Raw genomic sequence first — 21811 nt, forward strand, 5'->3', positions numbered from 1 at the left:
AAAAAAAAAAAAAAAAATTGTCCTAGAAATAGATAAAAGGTAACAAACACGAAAGTCAGTAAAGAGCTTGGAAGATGAAGTGAAGATCTTCAAAAAAATGTAAATAAAATATACAATTACAGTAGAAAAAAATGAGAAGATCAACCCAGAAGGACTACAAATAGAATCTAATAATAAGAGTTCTACTAAAAGAAAAAAGTAGTAATTCTTAATAAGGAATTTTTATTCAGGATTGAAGACAAGTATCCTCTGCTAAAACGAATTACTGTGAAATTTCAGAACTTTATGGATAAAAAAGAAGTTTCTGTGAAAAAAAATCTGAGAGAAAATATTGTTTTCATCGAGAGTATCTGGAACACACAGGCCATACGTTTTTTTCCAGCATCACAAATGTGAAGAAAAGAACAAGGATGTTTCAGAGCTACAGAATTTCAAATTATCTTTTTTTGTTGTTTCCAAGAAAAATATTATAAATTCTGTTTCATCAAAATGAGGAAGTGAGGCCTGGTGCGGTGGCTGATGCCTGTAATCCCAGCACTTTGGGAGGCCAAGGCAGGCAGATCATTTAAGGTCAGGAGTTCGAGACCAACCGGCCAACATAGCAAAACCTGTCTCTACTAAATGCAAAAATTAGCCAGGCGTAGTGGTGCATGCCTGTAAATCCCAGCTATTCAGGCGGCTGAAGCAAGAATCTCTTGATCCTGGGAGTTGGAGGTTGCAGTGAGCAGAGATACGGCCACTGCACTCCAGCCTGGGTAATAGAGCAAGACTCTGTCTTAAAAAAAAAAAAAAAAAAAAATAGGAAGTGAACCAAGATGGAGGAAAACATGGTTTCAGACACTAGAAAAAACAAGAGAGAGGCAGAGGGAATTTTCAGCCAATCAGAATCCCAGAACCACGGAGTGCAGTGAGCACATTCATCAGTCCCTCCTGGATAAGAGCAAACGTTGGCAGAGCACCAGAAGAGGTGTTCTCAGGACACACAAACATGAGGACTGGGTCAACCAGAAAATGACATATTTTTGTACCTGCAAAATTCTGTTGATAGGTCACTTAGAAACTGTCCGGAGAATATGAAAGACTTAGTCTTAGAGTTAAAAAAAAATAAAATAAAATAAGGCTGGGTACGGTGGCTCACGCCTATAATCCCAGCACTTTGGGAGGCTGAGGCAGGCGGATCACGAGGTCAGAAGTTTAAGACCAGCCTGACCAACATGGTGAAAGTCTGTCTCTACTAAAGATACAAAAAATTAGCCGGGCGTGGTGGCACATGCCAGTAATCCCAGCTACTCGGGAGGCTGAGGCAGGAGAATTGCTTCAACATGTGAGGTGGAGGTTGCAGTGAGCCAAGATCGCGCCGTTGCACTCCAGCCTAGGTGACAGGGTGAGACTCTGTCTCAAAAAAATAAATAAAAATAAGGCAATATAAACTCTAGAAGAAACAAAAAAAACCTTGGAGGAAAAGAAAGATAAAATGTATACTACAGGTGTTAACAATAGAAAATATTTATATAGTCACGTAAATTAAAACTGGATACAAAGTGAATCAAAATTTGATGTGGAGAATATTATAACTGAAGGTACATATATTAAGATAGTTCCATATAACACATAAGTTGATAATGTCTAAAATTGACGAATCTTAGAATAAATAGTAAAAAGAATTGAAAATAGTTGCTTTTGGTGTGTAGCAATCTGGAGATTGGGCGCAGAGCTGATTTTTGCTATTCTTATTATAATTCCTCACTCTTAGCTGTGGAATATTACAAGATATATTATTATATTGATTTAAAACAATTAATCTGTCATATTTAGCTTGAAATTTAGCCATACATATTAATATTTTGAATTCTGTCATCTTATACTTTAAATAATTAATTGGTTTATTTCTATCACTTTTATTGTTGTCATTTTAACTGGCTTGATAAAACAGATGGTTGTAGGCTGCTATTTACATGCATTCTCTCCCAGATAACACATTTTCTTGTGAATAGACTCCATGCAAAATAGGTAAAAATCCAAATTGGATACAATTATAATATTTTTATACTGATTTTTTTAAATCAATACCAATGTACTAACAATAATTTTAATCAAATATTAGGCAATATATCAGAGCTCTGAACAGAGATTACATTATTCCTAATTCATTTCTGTCACTTATTGTGTGACCATGGCCAAGTTACATGACAACTTTGTGGCTCAGTTCTCTCATATTGAATATCAGGATATTAATAGACCAGAATAATGTTTTTTAATGGAAATTACATAAGATAATTCCTATTGATAACTTAAAACTGCATTTGGTGATCTACAATGCATAATAATTATTAGCCAAATTCTTATTATTCTCAGGAAAAGACACTTTATAAGTGCAATGAAAAACTACTAGAGGATACTTCAGAAATTATTGCAATTTTTACTCTTTTAACTATATCTCTGTATTTTATCATCCCTTATTTATACCAGTCTTCTATTTATGAGTAAATATGGATTAATATTATTTTTGTCAACAAGAACTTTTTAAAAGAAACAAAAACAACTTTCTGGAGCTTTCCACTTTTTAATCCATTGTATTATCAGATATTAATCACATACATACATATATGAATAAACTGTAAACATCAAAGCCACGCCAGTTTTAGGTGATCCTGAAAGGTAAATTAGCCTGTCAGAGTCCTAGGCACATTCATAGGAAATCTACCAACTGCTGTACATGATTGCTGCAACTCCCAGTAGGATCTCTGTCACTTCTAAAAAGTTTTATGGCATTATTATTGAAACTTTTTCAAATAAAACTAAATTAAATAACAATATAACTTTTAGTCATATGCACCCCCTACCTTCTAATAGAAAGATAGGTTGCAAACAATTTGCAGAGCTGACAAGGGTATGGCTTCTGTAAAATCTGGCTATGTCAATGATCTATTCAAGATATTTTACTCCTTGAAACCTCATTTTTTCTACCTAAAAATGGAGATTATCACAAATTTCATCTCATTTAACTGGTGGAAAAGTTAAATTGGACTGTGATTGAAGTGCTTAGAATAGTGCTCAGACAATGTAATTACTCATTAAGTGGCAGATTAAAGTATAGCAATCACAAAATTACAGCAGTGAAAACTCTGGGCAGCTTTTTAAATATTTTTATTTGATATTTGATATATTACATTTCATTTAATATTCTACTTTATATTCAGTTACGAAAAGAAGTTAAAAGTCATACAAATGGTTTTGTATGATAACTAAATACAATCCTAAATTTGCTCTATTTATACTGTATTCAAAAAATTTACTTAGATTTTAGAACAATTATACAGTAGAGAAAATGTATCTTAGGAAGTGTTCACTTTATTTTACAAAGAAACAAATATTTGAAGACAGGCAGGGCTAATAGAATAAACATCACATATTATCTTAAAAAGCTTATTTTACTCAAAAAAAATTGAAATAGGAAGAGAAATATATTTTCTATTGAAACATACATGATACATTATACTGAATATATAATTCAAGCAAATTTTCAAATATGAATAAGAATTCTACGACTTTTTGTTTTCACCAGATATTTTAAAGGTCACACATATTCACTCTGTTTCTGCTTATACTTGGTGAACTTTTTCAGCACTGATTTGTGTAATTGGTAAACTTTATTACACATTAGGTGTGAAATGGACATTGGTCTAAATTGCAATTCAGCCAATTTCCTCCTTACTTCAGTAAGCAGTATTTCTACTTATTATTTCTACTGACTTTATAAGTGATTATGATTTATGCTCATCTGGAAAGGAAAATAATACTAGAAATGGATCCTCTTTAATAAATCTTAATGTTTCAGAAAAAAAGTCTGTATGAAGAAATGCAACATTTAGACTTACTTTGAAATTGAAAATTTGTTAACTGAAAGTTGCCACTTTTCTAATCAGAACATTATCAAACTCTTTTTGACCCAACATGTTGTTGTTGTTTTTTTTATTTTAGTTTAAGTTCTAGGATACATGTGCAGAACCTGCAGGTTTGTTACATAGGTATACAAGTGCCATGGTAGTTTGCTACACCTATCAACCCATCATCTGGGTTTCAAGCCCCAGGTGCATTAGGTACTTGTCCTAATGCTCTCCCTCTCCTTTTCTCCCACCCCCCGACAGGCCCCAGTGTGTGATGTTCCCCTCCCTGTGTCCATGTGTTCTCATTGTTCAACACCCACTTATGAGTAAGAACATGCAGTGTTTAGTTTTCTGTTCCTGTGTTAGTTTGCTGAGAATGATGGCTTCTAGCTTCATTCATGTCCCTGAAAAGGACATGAACTCATTCTTTTTTATGGCTGCATAGTATTCCATGGTATACATGTGCCACGTTTTCCTTATCCAGTCTATCATTGATGGGCATTTGGGTTGGTTGCAAGTCTTTGCTATTGTAAACAGTGCTGCAGTAAACACACATGTGCATGGGTCTTTATAGTAGAATGATTTATAATCCTTTGGGTATAAACCCAGTAATGGGATTGCTGGGTCAAATGGTATTTCCGTTTCTATATCCTTGAGGAATTGTCACACTGTCTTCCATAGTGGTTGAAATAATTTACACTCCTACCACAGTGTAAAAGGGTTCCTATTTCTCCACATCCTCGCCAGCATCTGTTGTTTCCTGACTTTTTGATAATCGCCATTCTAACTGGCGTGAGATGGTATCTCATCGTGGATTTGATTTGCATTTCTCTAATGACCAGTGATGACACACTTTTTTTCACGTTTGTGACCCAACGTGTTTTACAGTAGGACATATATAGACAAAATGGACTACAAATAATCTGTGTTATTCAGCACTTCTTTTGCTACCTTTCCATGGCATTTTTTTTTCTCAGATATAGGAAAACAATAAAGTAAGAAAAAGTAATTAGAAAGAATTTTCTTGAAAAGTGTGACCATTAGTGACTTTCCCATCATCCAGATGGTAACAGGCAATCTCTTAAAGGGAGCTATGTGCGTTTTTACTGAGCGAAGATATAATCTTCTATCATTTCCCAAGGGAGAATGCTATAAAATATTGATGTTCGGTAGGTGAGTGTAAAAGAGCACAAACACTCGTCTATTTTTTTGCTGATACCTCTGTTTTTTTTTAAGGTGTTCTCATCTAATCTCTCTCCTTAAGAAAGACTGTGATATTGTTCTTTGAAGTCCCTAGCTCATCGAGTTTCCATTCAAAATTCCAGTAGAATCCTGACTCTGCAGGTAGAGAAAAGTATGCCACCACTTCACAACCCTTTTCCTACCACAAGGATTCAACTGAAGGAGATGGGGAGAAGGTGAATCACATAAGTTACCATGCTCTTTAAATCAGTGTTTAATAAAAAAGAAGAGCAGAGAGAAAGAGGAGAATAACACCATTCCCTGGTTCTAGAAGGAAAAGTCATTGTATATTTTCCTTTCACAGATTGTGAAAGCAACAGTTATTCCCAGAATCACTAATTTGATCTACTTTATGATTTAACCCAACAAAGAAAACCTCATATAAATGATAAACTCCTATTTATCTGTAGTCAGGTCTGGACTGAATAACTTCAAGTGTTTTGTCATACTGTCTTTCCCTTTTTCTTCATTGTTCTTGAAACTCTGTATAAATCTCACAAATATGAATGGGGGGCAAAAGGATGATGAAGATTGTATATTTTTCTAACAGCATGATGTGCTGAAGAAAGGAAGGCTGAGCTACTCTGAGCAAGTAAGAACTGCAGTTTGCATAAGGCTTAACATAATGTGTTATTTTTGCAGTAACTGTGATATTTATCCAAACATTAAAGTAAAGGGAAATGGCAAATAAGGAAACCCCAGGTAATAGTGTCATTGTATAACAGATGTTTTACTCCACTCCAATTCTAAATACAGGCTAATATGTAAAATGATAATGCCAATACTAGTACATATTTATTCAGCAAAATAATTCAATAACAATAAGTCCATTCCAAAGAAACCCCTTGTTATAGTGATATTTTTGATACGAATATTTCCCAGGAAGCTTTCACTATTTGTATAATTTCTTCATTTCCCACCAAATTTTCTTCAAATATAGATTACTTCAAGTTTATATAATGCTTAAGTGAGAGGCTCAAAGAACTAGGGCCGTAACACTCTACAAATATTTTTACTTGCTTTAGTAAAGAAATGTTGCACATAATACATTCAATACATTGGTTTTGAAATAAGAACTTTATTAATCCTGTGATTTTGGCTCAAAATTTTAAAATTATTAATGGGTACTATGAAGAAAGCATGCAATCCCTATTACCTTATAAAAAACTCAGTTTATCAGACACTTCTGATGTGCCAGACACATCAACCACTTTTCACACATTGACTCCAGCTGTTTTCATCATGTAAAGTGACATCACCATCATTCACAGATAGGTAAACCGAAGTTGAGATGAATGAAGTGGAAAAGCTGTCATCATGCTGCTCTGGGCTTCTACATCCCAGATTCTCACCCGTAGCTGCCATCTTACAACACAGGTTTTTGATCAGTGGAGCATCATGCTATCTACACATTTTATGACCTTGGAAAGTTGCTTACCGTCTATATACCTTTGACTCAGGGATAAAAATGTCTCCCTATAACCCAGATTTAATTTATATCACATACTTATGAAGAAGCAAAGCAGTATTTTCTTCATAATATAATTGGAATACACAATATTTGTTTTTATCACTAAGGAAATTAGAAACCAAAGCTAAACAGATGGTGAGCCAGAAGTGCACATAAAATTGACAAATAGATTCAACACCCAAAATATAAATGGAGATTCTCTAGGGATTTAACTTCACTAAGCCATCCATGTGAAGTATTTAATTTTTTTTCTCCTTGAGTTTCAAATCGGAATCTTTTAGATTTTCTATTTTATAATAACATAGTACATTCATCTAAGTAAAATATGGCCAAGTCTTCATTTTTATAAATACTCCATAAAAATGCTAAATGTTATGAAAATGTTTTCTAAAGAATGACAATACATTCCTGCATCTATTTCTCCTAATATATTTATACTTATTAATGTAACCCATTTGAAGGAAAAATGTGTCATGATAATTTCTATATATGCTATGCATTTTTAAATCTATTTTATAGTGAAATTTACCACTAATTTTTTTTTGAATATTGTGTTAAAATAAGCAGAAGTCTCTGACCATCTCAAACTAATAGCTCTTAGTAAGCACACTGGAGAAACAATTCTTGCAACTGGATTTAAAAGAAAAGAGCCTCAGATGCCAGGTGCAGTAACTCACCCCTGTATTCCCAGCACTTTGGGAGGCCATGATGTGCAGATCACTTGAGGTCAGGAGTTTGAGACCAGTCTGGCCAATATGGTGAAATCCTGTCTCTACTAAAAATACAAAAAAATTACCTGGGTATGTTGGTGCACAACTGTAATCCCAGCTATTTGGGAGGCTAAGGCAGGAGAATTGTTTGAACCCAGAAAGGTGGAGGCTGCAGTGAACCGAGTTTGTGCCACTGCACTCCATCCTGGGTGACAGAGTGAAACTCAAAAAAAAAAGAAGAAGAAGAAAAGAAAAATAGAAAAAGAAAAGAACCTCAGTCAATCACAAAGAGCCAACCAGCCTATTGGTTATACAACTAGGAATCTTCCATCAGACCATATCCAATAAAGGCAAATGCCTCATCACACTATGCCCAAATAAGGTAGATGCCTTGCTCTGGCCAGTCAGTTAATTTTTCTACTTTGCTTTCATATTCAGCCTATAAAAGCTCTCTGTTCATGTTGCTGGGCAGAACTCTGAACCTCTTCTGATTCTGAGTGCTGCCCAATTTATTAATAATCCTTTCCTCAAATAAACTTCATTAAATGTTGTTTATCTGAGGTTTTTCTTTTAACAAATGTTTAAAAGCAGTTTGGTACATAAAGTGATGTGTACTGGAAAGCATTTTATCCACCAGGCAGTATGCTTCTTACAAACTGCCCCGTGACTTGTTCCATCTAACCCTAATAACATCTCTGAGAAATAATCAGTATTTGCCTCACTTTTTCAAAATGAAATGGATTACTCCAAAGGTTAACTGAAATGATCTCAAACCTGGAACCATTAAATGACACAGATTATCTGAAAACTAGACACAGTTGATCAAAAATCTCTGTGACAATATACTGTTCTGAAATAAATTGTGATTTCCTTGAGCATGTATAAGTTCAGGGGTGTTTACTGAATCAGTGAAAAAAATTAAACAGATGGATAGTTATAGAGGCAATTAGATAAGGTGTCAGTGCCTTAATTTCTAGCACTTAATTTCCCCAAAATACTAATTATTATTTTCCAGTGTTCAGTCTCATTCAGAGCCTAATACCAATTTGACACTAAAACAGAATGATAATGTGATTATCAGACTGGAATGCTAATAGTTGGTAAAGGGTTTGAGCTCAGAACAGAGGGAAAGCTAGTTAGTACAGATGGAACTTGGGTTAAATTCAGCAGTTGTAATAAACATTTGTTGAACTCTAAGTAGTGAGATTTTATAAAAAAAATTACAGTCTTTATGGCTTAGATAACAGGAATGCTTTTTCTTACAGTTTTGGAAGTAAGAAATTACTTCCAAAAGTAATTTGGAAGGACAAGGTATTGGCCGGGCTGATTTCACTCTGAGGCCTCTCTCCTGGGGTCACTGATGGCTGTCTTCTCCCTGTGTCGTCACATGGTCTTTCCTCTTTCTGTGTTGCCTGTATCTTTATCTACTCTGCTTTAAAGAACACCAGTCATATTGAATTACAGCCTGAGCTAACAATCCTATTTTAACTTAACTGCTTCTTTAAAGGCTTTAAAGGCCTAATACAGTTGCATTCTGGGGTACTGGGGGTTAGATTTCCAACATGTAAATTGGGGAAGAAAACAATTTAACCCCTAAAGTGACATATTAAGTGTAAAAATTAAAAAAATTATATAATGTATATTTTAGGCATCTTATAGATATAATGTATATTTTATACATATATTATATATAATGCATATTTTAGACAGCATATATAATAAATGTATGTATACTATTTAGTCATTGTCTGTGTGTATATATATATATATAAAAAATATGTAATATTTAGGCATTGTATAATGCCTAAAACAGTATGTTAGTCATGGATTAGCCGAGGTCAATAGGTGACATTTCTTCCTGGGTCACTTTAGGGGCTAAATTGTGTCCTTCTCCAATTTATACGTTGAAGATCTAGCCCCCAGTACCCAAGAATGCAACAGTATTTGGGATAAAGCTCTTAAAGGAGCAGTTAAGGTAAAAAAATATATATACACATATATATGTGTGTGTATGTGTGTGTGTATGTATATATACATATATGTCTAATTGTTAGTTGATTCTAGCTTACCCAAGCAATATATCCAACTACTGAATTTGTATTTGTATTTAAAAAATCAAACCAAGCCTAGTTTTCTACATAAAGTATTGTCTCAAGTTTCCTCTTTTTGGACAATATACCCTGTAAATCTAGAGACAAGCAGCAAATAAGAGACACTGTAAAGAAAGCATTAACAGTCTTTAATGATGAACTCGATGGTCTGAGGAGAAGAGGAGTAGTTGGTGGTGTAATGTAAAAGAAGGTGTTAATATGTTATTATGTTTAAAAGATATGGTAGATATTTGAGGAGCAGAGTTGAGCACCTCAGGATTTGACCTGTTAGGTTTCAGATGGAAAAGGCAATTAGATATATCTAAACACTATTTGTAGATAAAGAAGTATAGAAAGGTGGGGACTAATTGTATATTTACAACTGATCCTCAAAAAAAATTGACAAGTCTAAATGAGAATTTAAATTATACAGCAGGAAAATGTAAAGAAAAAAAGGGTTATGGCTGAGAATAAGATCTTAAGGATTGTAAAGTTTTAGAAAGCCCACTCAGTAAGTCAAAATTATGTTAGAGAGAGTAGAAACTTGTATACTCTTGCACTATAAAAGCTGAGTAAAGAAAATGCATCATAAAGGAGGAGTCTAATATGAGAAAAGTAGTGAAAGTTCATGAAGAGTAAATTCAAACCACTGAGTTCAACAACCACTAATATAAGAATTTAAGCTTCCTCGTACTAGGAATATTTATTTTTTGAGCTGGCATATTCCCAGTACCTAGAATAGTGCCTTAGGCCTGCAAACCCCTCTTTAGTTCCCTGTTTGAAATAGCAACCTCAATTGTGGGTAAGGCAGGTCCTACATCTGATATTGTTACAAATACTGACAAGTTAAAACCACTGTCTGGAGTAGGCCGAATTTTCAATAAATAAGGTTAAACCAGGGAATTAAAAACATTGATGAGGAAAGTCTCATTGAATTATTGCAGACAATAGGTGACAAGGCTGTACGAGAAGAAATTCAGATCAAGCTGCTTGAGTATGTTAAGCTGGGAGTTTGAGTGTCTGTGAACAGTAAAGTTTTGAAAAAAGTAGAGGAGATCTGGAAAATACATTCTCTGAAGGAGACCTCAATAAGTAAATGAAATTATGGCTAACGAGACTTCAATAGCAAATTGAATAAAACGTCTTGTGTGTATCTTGGTAACTGGAAGGATTCACCCAATAATAAAGCCAGTAGCCAGAACGTTACCTGAAACATAGAAGATTAAAAAAAATAGCTGGTATAAGCATAAGTTAATAAATGGCATTGTGGAACTGTCAAAACAACTAAAAATATATTTTATATTCTATTTCTTAAGTCTTCTGTGGTTACTGGGGATAGCGGAATTACCTAGGTTCTCCTAATCAGACCTACTGGTTTGAGGTTATTATTCAGAGAAGAGCCAATATGAATAAGGACAAGTTTCATTTAATAAACAAACTAAAAAGGGTGTCAGTGTTTCAGAGATGCCACAAGCATTCAAGCGAAATAGGAGTAAAAGTCCCTATAGAGTATCCATATACCCCTTCCCTACTGAAAACTACAAGTATGTGACTAGAAGCAGTTGGATCATGCAGCAAGCAGTCTCTTGGAAGCGGTATGCATACATTCAGATGGATAGCCACTGCCTTATTTCACTGATCTTCCTGGGATGTCTTCAAGCAAGCTATTTTAAGAAAGTAATTTTTGACTTAAACCAGCACAAGTAAGTTCTTCTGTATGCAACCTAGTATATAGCAATGTGAAGATGCAATTTAGAAATGAAGAAAGAGTAGTGACTGTTCCCTCTCCCCGCCACACACACACATAACCCCAAGCTCAAATTCAAAGAAAAAGGTGTTTTGCCTCTTAAATGTCATTCAAGATGGCTGAGTGTGTCAACATTTATTGACATGTCAGTGCCAATTTCATTCAACTGTTCTGGGACATGAAGGATTAACCAGATCTTGTCCTCCTTTGTATCTTCAGGGTTTGTATAGCCAGGACTAAGAAAAGTGATAGAGACAATGCAGTTAATAAGCTGCATGAATGAAAGAGCTCAATCAATTATTATTTTCAAAATTCACGTCCATCAGGGACTTTCTAGAAGATATTGCTGACATTTCCAGTATCTATGCCCCCAACCTCAGGCCTGCAAACCCCTCTTTAGTTCCCTGTGTGAAATAGAAACCTCAATTGTGGGTAAGGCAGGTCCTAAAGCTGATATTGTTACAAATACTGACAAGTTAGAACCACTGTCTGGAATAGGCCAATGGCATGGATATTTCAATTGGGAAAATCTCGGTGTAACAACAGCAGCTTCTACAGTGTTTCCTGATGCAAGATCATGAGAAGAAGACAGCTTAGCCTGCCACCTTGCTCCCAAATAATGCAAATTCAACACCAGGAGTGTAAGTCCAGATAAGAAAAATAAGAAAGACATTTTTTAAGATACTTAACTGTCACAATTATCTGTAAGAACACATTTTAAAAGTGGTGAAAGGTACCAAAGGTAAAATCAAATAGTATGCTTATCTGAGAATCCTCTGTCAATTTTAGTGAACTATTTTAAACATCACAATTATTATTGATACCTTTATTATCATCATGTTTATATTGCCTTTTCGTTAGGTTTAACCTAAGTACTTCTAAGTTTTCAAAGATTTTTGAAGTTAACTGTTATATATAGAAGCCATATGATCTAGAACTGACACACTAAGGTTTTAATCTCATAACAAATATTGGTTTATATTTATTTATATATGTTGCTTAAATCACCTTTCCCCATCTCTGATGCACTACTACATACTATATAGTAAGCATAAATATGTGCAGCCCAGGGGAAGAAAATAATTAGGAAGATCCGTTTCACCCTACTTCCAGATAATGAAGTAACATTTCAAATTGCCAGAAACACTTGTTGTTAATTGGGTCCATTGATTGTTCCATTCTATTGTGAGAATCCGGCTTGCCTTCCCTTCCCGTCCACACTTTAAAGTGAGGTATTATTTGATTCATGAATTCTTAAATTGAAATTGAACTCAGACTTCCCACTATTATGCTCTTGTGTATACTCAATAGCTTAGCTTTTCTTAGCTTAATTTTATGTAACTCACTTTCACTGTTCCAATGAAAATAAACATGGTTATTATCAATAAATATAATCTGTCAGTAAAAGTAACAGGACATGTGGTAGCTCCTTTATCTTATTTTCATTTATCCTGAAAAAATATGTCAGAGGTAAAAGAATCTGATATTTAATGCAAGTATTTCTTAAATATATATAAACATGTATATATGTGTATATACATGTATATGAATACATACATATTTAGACCCATACACATATACATATATACATACACATATATATTTTTGATACAAAAGTCACATGAAATTTTTTTACGAATTAACTTTAGGGCTGTAAAATATCACCATATTTTATTTTGGTGGTTTCTAAGAATTTGACGGATGCCAAAAACTAAAAAACAACAACAAAAAAATTTCCAAAACTGTTAGTAAGGGAAGTGGTTTTACTCCCACAGTAATTCATCATAAATTATTATTCTATGAGGAACATTTAGACTTGAGTTACAAATAATAACTCCAGTGAATTCTAATGCAATGATGATGATTTAAATAAAAAGAAGCCTAAAAATTTACAAAGAAAATAAATAAAATATTTCCAGAAGATACAGAATATATCTCTAGTTAATTGCTAACAAATTGTTAGACAAAGAAGGTGACAGATTTACATGTGGTGTTACATCAACACAGTCTAGTAATACATTGCTTAGGAAAAAAAATGATACAAAGTTAAATATTCATTGTATGAGGTGAATATAATGAAGATGTTTTGTTTAATATAAATACTACATTGCCTTGCTTTATATACCTTTTTATCATCCCATAGCTCCCTGCTTAGAGCCTAAGAACCATTAATTCTTAATTACTATATGTAACTTGATAGAATAAAATAGACTCTTGCTTTAAAAAAGTATCACATAATTTAGAAAAAAATTAATACAATTTCTTTTATACTACAGAGAAATTATTTCATGATCTAAGAGAGAAAGTTACTGGATGAATAATTTATGCCTAGAGTAATTAATGTTCTTATGCATTGGTAAGGTGACTTTGTACTTCAGAGTAGATAGCATAATTTCTTCCTGGTATTTTTTTTATGAATAGTCTCTTGGTTATAATGAAAACTGATATTTTCAATTTAATCAAAATTGAACTAACTTTAAAATGTAATCATTTGAATCCAATGTTCTCCAAGTGAATAGTCTTAAAATAAATGAATGTTCTGCTGAAAGCAACACAATTCAGAGAGTTTGCATGTTTTTTAAGTACCCAAAATAACTTTCCTAATTTCATTTTTTTAAAACAAAGATGTTTTATTCATGCTCCATAAAAAAATTAGTAGAATGAAACAAATAATAGCCTTACAGAAAAATCTATCAATTACTTGAAAATAAAAGTAATATGCATTAGAAAAATCCTGTGTGTATAATAAATAAAATTATACAATAAAATGTTCACATTCTATTGCCATTTCAATCTGCTTACAGATGTTATGCTTTATAAAAATTTAAAAGATGGTAGAATAAAAGGCAAATACAGATTTCACTTGAAATATATTTTAAGGGTATTTTTGACATTATAACATGAATATAAACATTTCTTTGCAGTGACATATTGAAAATTTCTGTTAATTCCATTGCCTTAGTATCAACATCTTCCTGTTAGCAAGTCAAATAGACAAAAAGAGCATGCTGATATATCATCCCTATTCATGAATAAAGTACTTTCCTTTCCTACATGGATCAAGGAATAAATTTTGTATAGAGTCAGACTTTCTTGCCCCTGCCCCCAAATTATATATATATATATATATATATATATATATATATATATATATATATTCCTATTTGTGTGTGTGTGTTCATGGAACATTATCCACTCTCTGAAAATAGAATAAATGAGTAGCAGATGTAGAAAGAAAATAATTCATCAGGTATCTATACACCCCACATCTCTAAATAAACTTATTTGGAGAGATTGCTACCTAATATTCTGCAAAGATAGGTCTAGTTCTTTAGCTGTTAAGCTGGCCTAAACTGTAAAATTCATTCATCAAATTAACAAGCTTCACCTTAAACCCTCTTTAGACATGGGAGATGAGAATGAATAAATTCAATCTCACGTAAATGTATTATAAACCAGCAATGAGAGGCTAAGGCAACTAACGAATCAGAAGAGAATCAGAGGGTTGAAGGAGAGTGGGCTCAATATATGATCAATATGAGAAATGAGACTAATGTGGCTCATTTCATATTATAATGATTATCCTGATACTGATGAAAGTAGGAGGCTGCTACATGTACCTTCTATTGCTCTAGATTGATTATCTCCTGAATATTTCACTCTGTTTTCTATCCCAGTCTATTTCTACCTGTTCCACCAAAATGTTTTCTAAAGCAGTCTTCTTTTCTTTAATTATGATTTACTAGACCTCCACTATATTAGGAGCTACGAGTGTAGAAACACTGAAAAATGAGACATACAAAATCATTTGTAAAATGAAAATAGTGAAATACACATAAGTTCCATGCCTTTTTAAAAAATACTTTATTCTTTTTAGTAGTAATTAATAGTGTTCAAATAATGGTGAAAAATCAATAAAACCCTTGATTGCACCGTTTTTTAACTTGTTTGTCCAGTGAATGAAGCACACAATCATCTCTAAAGTGCTCACCTCTTGATTTTAGAAATATGTACATATTTGATCTAAAACAGGATTTAGGTGAGATGATATGTTTGGATCAACATAATATAATTCCACAAAACGTTTGCATTAATCAAAATACCTGTAATATTCACTGGGAGTCAACAGCCTCATACAACATATCTGGACTTCACACTAAATAGAAAAAATGAAGGTTTGCTGTGGGAAATTATGCTTGGTGGATTCCTGCACACTATTTAATTATGTTTTGTTCTTTAAAGGTTGTAAACTATTGTTTTGAAGGATATTTTTGAGGTCCTCTGAAATAAGAGTTTTCAGACTTGAAAGATCAGAAACCACAGAAGGACTTAGATACACAAGATAAACACACACACACACACACACACACCCCGTTTCATAATGTAATGTGCAATACACTGTTACTGTCAGCATATTTCTTATGTTTTCTAGTTTATTAAAAGTATATTAGTGGCAAAGTCATTAAATTGATTTTATAACCTTAATCAGTTGCAACCAATAATCTGAAAATACTGTAATAGATCCAATCTATTTTATACTTGATATAACCCTACATGGCTCAATTGAAACACTGTTAAGGTGGTATTGCTAAAATACTGTCTGAGGTAAAATCTCCACTTTTTTAACAATATAATTTTTAAACGAATCCATCCTCTTTCCTTGTCTATTTTACTCTGTGTGGAATGTGTTGAAGACTTGTCATACTATATTCAGCTTTAGATATGATTTTAAAAGAAATGATAAATTATATTTGAAATTTATTATATGGCTTTTGAAGTACTTCCAAAAATGGATTATTTATTGAAAAGTAAAAAGAATAGAATTATCTAAATTTTCAAAGATACTCTATTAGTATTGCTCTAATATTGCTGTAAGAATATACCAGCTTTTGTTTCTCTATTTCCTTTTCTTTAAAATAAAACATATTAGTAAATTAATAAATTTGTGAATACACACTATGAAAATGAGTAAATCATCCATATGCAAGTTCTGGAATTCAAGTATTCATTCTTTAAAATGTCTGAAGGATATTCATTCAACAAGTGTCTTTTGATAATATAATACAGAATTAGAGCATAGCATTAGATCCTAGGAGAATGCTAAGATTGAGGCCATGATCTGACCTTGAAAGTTTAAACTTTGGAGAAAGGCACAATAATAATTTGTTGTAATCTATAATAAAGAGGCCACTAGGAGCATGTACAATGTGCAGCAGGCAAGACAGAGACCATAACTATAGCGAAAGGTAAGTGGTGTGGGTTAAGCAATCAACACATGTGAGGTTATGCCTAAAGAAATTTCCTCTGAAGGACAGGATTGGATATACTTCAAAGAGTTTGCCTAAAATGTATGCAATAGGTCCTCCGCTTGATGAGAAATTTAAAAAAAGGTAATCAAACTTGGAAATAATGAGATCTATAACCTGGCAAACATCCTACAATATCTGTAATCAGTCTAGCACAACTAATGTAAGAATTTGCAATGTGGAGTCAGCAACAGGCAAGCGCAAACTTTCTAAAGCTGTGGTTGATAGCTACTTATCTCCAATAATACTCTGACGTTTTTCATTTCATTGGCCTCCAAATTTTGGTTGAAAAAAGTATGTTGTTGTTGGAAAATTAGATAATTTCCTTACTGATTTCATGGAGACTTGGCTAGGAAAATTTTATTTAGTAAATAGCATTGCTAGGCATCCTGCCATGTCTTGCAGACAAAACAATGTTCCAGGGTCACTGAGTTTTGGGAAATCATACATAGAATTGTTAAAATAAATGAAGTAAGAGCAGGAAAAATATAGTCTAGGCAGACAGCAAGTTATGCAAGAACACAGAACCCTTAAGAGGTTGCTATTTCTGAAGCATTTCCAGAATTTCATTTTGCATGGAATGAAAAAGGTAACAGATTGGAAAGTCAGGAAGGGCCTATCATAAGATTTAACCATGCCGAGCCTTTGAGTCTGGATAATGGGAATCCTCTCCAAGATAAAAATAGGGGCTGCCGAAGAACAGAATTTTTTTTTTTTTACAAAGTTGTTTGTTTCTCTGTGTAAGCAGAAAGAACAATTGTTCCATTCACTCAATTTACAAAGCCAAAGGAAACTTTTGATAAGTTTAAAAGCAGTTACAATCATTTATGTCGAAAACAGTCAACAAAATAAATATGAAGATGGAGATAAAACCACAATTAATTTATTTCACGGTTATGCTGCCTTAGTAATTGATAATCAATATCTAAAAGGGAGGGTCACTTTAATTGCATGTGTGGGTACTGTGTTTTCATGCGTGTGTAAACTGGTACAGGAATGATGTGTGTGCGTCTGTGTGTGCCTGTGTGTTTAGTTCCCAAGAAGGCATTAGAACTACACAGAGCAAAAAACCACACAGAGCAAAAAACAATTTCATCCCATTTGAAAGAACACAATACACCTTTCATATAAAAAAGGGCCAAATTGTTACAGCTAGCATTTTGGTTCTGAACTCGTAATCTGTTTAATAGAGTTAATATAATTATCTGAGTTTAATTCTCTTAACTTTAGTTAATTACTTCCTCAGTTGAATTATCTTAACTTTCCTCAGTTTCAAAATATGAAGCACTATTTTTTATCATTATTATTTTGTTTTTAGGGAACTACATATTGTAAATGAGAAAACAAGATAAAAGGATTTATTTAGGTCAATAAAAAAATCCAGAATTGCAAGTACTTATATTACCAAATGAATTATTATCATTATTATTTAATCAAGAGATGACAATCTGGTGCTTACTACATGCATAACACCAATAAAATGATTATTAAAAATAATGTCCTATGTGCAATAAATAAGGTTGCTACATCCAGAGAAATAGAAATGGTCAGGCAAAACTTTAGTGGAGTGAAATATAAGCTTCACGATGGGAGATATTTTATCTGTTCTGTTAACTGCTTTGTTAATTGCCATCTATCTTCTTAAGTGCATAGTTAGTCCCTATATCTTGGTAATGCAGTACTTAAAACAGTGACTGCATTACAAGGGTCTGTGGTTATTTGTTGAGTAAAAGAATGAATGCAGTACCCCTGGTAACGTGGTTGGCTTACCACTGCAATACACTGTCATTGGCATCCTGGAAGGCAGCCTCAAAGATACACAAGGGAAGGAAACTAAACTCAAACTGTTTTACTCTTAGCATCAATAATTTTTGCTACGGAATTAAACCTTTAAAGTAGAGTCAAATGAGGCATACATTTTGACATGTGATAAAAACCGTAAGTAAACTACTTATGTGACACAGTTCTCAAATACCTTATATAATATAAAATTATGGAAATTATATTCTCTTGGATGGAAGATACTGGACATCTGCATCTCAAACATAGAATTATTTGTGAGTATGAGTTACTTTTGTATCCAATGTGCCATTAAGTGGTGCACTAATGGCAGTTGGCCCTGAGATGCTCAATTATGTAGAAAGGCAAGTTATGTCATAAAAGTAACAGTCACCTCCTCTGAAAGTGTCATTCCTCATAAAATATTTAAAAAGGAGGAAAGCAAAGCAAAACAAAACAAAAACTAAACTAAGCCAAAAGCACTTCCTGCCTACCAAGTTTTAATTGGTCTAGCAGTTATTGACTGTTGCTGGAAAGGGGTCTCATAGGAAAAGCCTGCCATACCTCTGACAATGCAAGTCATAAGAGAAATAATAAGTTTGCCAAAGAAAAGTGCCAACAATTTATGAACAAGCTGATTAATTGCACAAATATTCAGATACAATGGATCAGATATGTAGACACTACTAAAAAAGCAACTCATACTACTTTACAAGTTAATACAAAGTATATCTTTTACGAAGAACAGTGACTAAGAAAGCTAAGGGAAAAATGGCTATTTAACAATGTTTTATGTTCTTGCTTTAAGAGATACATCCATCGTAAATGGTAAAACTATGTTTGGTATCCCTAAACCACATTTAACAGTGTACAATTATTATTTACAATATCAGTGATGATTATTGGTCATTGCATGCTCCATGTCTACTAATTGTGTAAAGCCTCTATCTGACCTCATTGTAATATTTCCTAGGACCATCCCAGCATTTTAATTTGTTTTGATGGTTCCAGGGGCACCAAATCAATAGTGAATGCCAGATACCTATCCTGTATTTTCCTGGAGACAATGATTGATGTCAATATTCATGTAGGCACACATTAGGTTATTCTTTATGAGTAACTAATAGCAGAAAATGTGGATACATCTATAATTATGCCCCTTCTCAGCTTAGTTTTTAAATATTACCTCCTTCATATCATTCTATACACTTACAATACTTGTCTTCCTCAGATTTCAGTTACTTGGGTAATCATTTCTCTATCTCTCATTGACAAACTTGTTGATCTTGAGTGATTCCTAGCAAAGGGTAGAAATTAATTATCTCTATCATTCTCAATATACCTACATGAACTATATGACTAATTGGAAGAAGGATAGGATTTTATTTCTACCTATGAAGCACTAAAGAACCCATTAACTTTTTTACAAGGTAAAAATATACACTTGGGGACTGGAGAAATTCAATTCTAATCGTGGCTTTTTCCTTAATCTCTGTAGGCATCAATTCTCACATTTGCTACAAAAGACGTTTATATTATAATTTGTATAAAACCCTTTCCAGTTCTAATAGCTTAGTATGTCCCTTTATCACTAGGACTTATAAAAGGGAAAAAGAATTTCTAGTTGTATTATAGTCATGTGAGGAGTTCCTATCCAATATTACATTTGACCAGGCCTTTTGGCGATGTGAGTAATATGGCTGAGAATGTGAATATCTGGAACTATTCCTGTTAAATTTCATATGTATCCTCAGAATCTGCATGAATTACTTTAGCTGTTTAAAATAAACTATTTCTTCAGAAAGTCAAGTTTAAAAGGTGTGAGGAATCTTTAGCAAAAAATTATGTGCTATTGCTTGTTTGTTTATTTAACTGAGTTACATGTTGGGTGTGGTGGCAGGCGCCTGTAATCCCAGCTACTTAGGAGGCTGATGAGGGGAGAATCATTGGAACCCAGGAGGTGGAGGTTGCAGTGAGCCAAGATGGTGCCACTGCACTCCAGCTGGGGCAACAGAGCCAGCCTCTGTCTCAAAACAAAACAAAACAAAACAAACAAACAAAAATCCTCTCTTAGTTATTTTAGATTGGCTAATCCCTGAAATAAACTGTGAGATTCAAAGATTATTTGTAATTAGCACTGAGGGAAACTATGGAATCCATTGAAATTTTATTTCTTATCCTCAATATTGAAAACTATGGTTGAATTACACAAAATACCAATACTCAAGTTAGGCTCATCTGAATCCTATGTAATGTTTTAAGGTTTTTTCTTTTTTTATTTTTCTGGCCATCACCATTCACTGCGACTACATTTTATAAAAAGAAAATAAATCCTGTAAGAGAGATGCTTCCAGTCTGGTAGTCAAGTATAAATTTGAGTCATTCCACTTATTCGTTGAAAAATATGCCAGCTGAAAGCAAGAATTAGTTGTAAAAAATGTGTTATCATTTATATATAATAATCAGTCACAGAGCCACAAATTTTAAGCTTTGTTGACCGTCTAAAGCTTTCTTTTCATGCCAAATCAAAAAGATGTAACTCCTAGTGCCTTTATACGCTACTTTTAATATAGTAGCATTTTCTTCATCCACAGTTGGTGTGTCCTGCTACTCTCGTCTTCTAAACATAGTTGAGAATTTAAAATAATGGAGAAAATGAATTCTGGGTTACAGAAATAGCTGTTATGAAGACTAAGCATTAGAACATCATTTAGAGTTTATTTCCTTAAATTGCATACAATTCTAACAACTTTGATTATCTGATTTCTTAAACACTGCAGATTAGAAAAAGGAAATTACAAGGAAGAAGGCTGCCAGGATCCTGGAGTGCAACCGTGTGTGCGACAGATACAAACAGACATCAGAATGTGGGCATCATGCTGAATAATTCTTGGTCATAATAATACTTTACAGTGTAAAACAAAATGATTTTTACGTTTGTTAAAATGGCAAAGAAGACTTTACTCAAAACTGTTTCAACAGAGGTCAAGACTATTGTGATAAAAAAAAAGAGAGGTTAAACTCAACTCTGAATACAACAGAGACAAGTGATGATTTGTAGCTAAGACTGAATGCAAAATTACTAAGACGACTTGTTTAGGAATGAAGGGTGGGGAAGAAGTGCTTACTTGGATATCAAGAGTGGAGGATTCTCAATAAACTGGCTTAGCGGGATTCTTTGATAGAAGTGGACTCAACTTGTTACTGAGAATTCTGCATTGGAATGGATTATTTAATGGAGATTAACAGATCTTGAGCTCTCGGCCAGCAATCTCCGTTCTTGTGATGGTAAGCAAAGAATTGCAGACTAACACCAAAATGCAAGCTCAAAGCAAAGTTTATTGAAGCACAGTAATACACTCTCAGAGGGAGAGTGGGCTGATTTCTGCGAAGTGAAATCAACAGCTTTTACAGAACTCAGGGTGCTTTTATGGGGCTTGTTGTGGGGAGTTGAGGTTTGGGCTGTGTCTGAATGACAGGATGATGTTATTTGATTGAAGTTTATGGTTACACAGCTAGAATTAAACTGCATATGTTTTTACCCATAATTCATTAAGAAAAGCCCACTCAGGGAGAAAA

Source organism: Pongo abelii, chromosome 4 (genome assembly GCF_028885655.2).
Source record: "Pongo abelii isolate AG06213 chromosome 4, NHGRI_mPonAbe1-v2.0_pri, whole genome shotgun sequence".
NCBI classification, from domain to species: Eukaryota; Metazoa; Chordata; class Mammalia; order Primates; family Hominidae; genus Pongo; species Pongo abelii.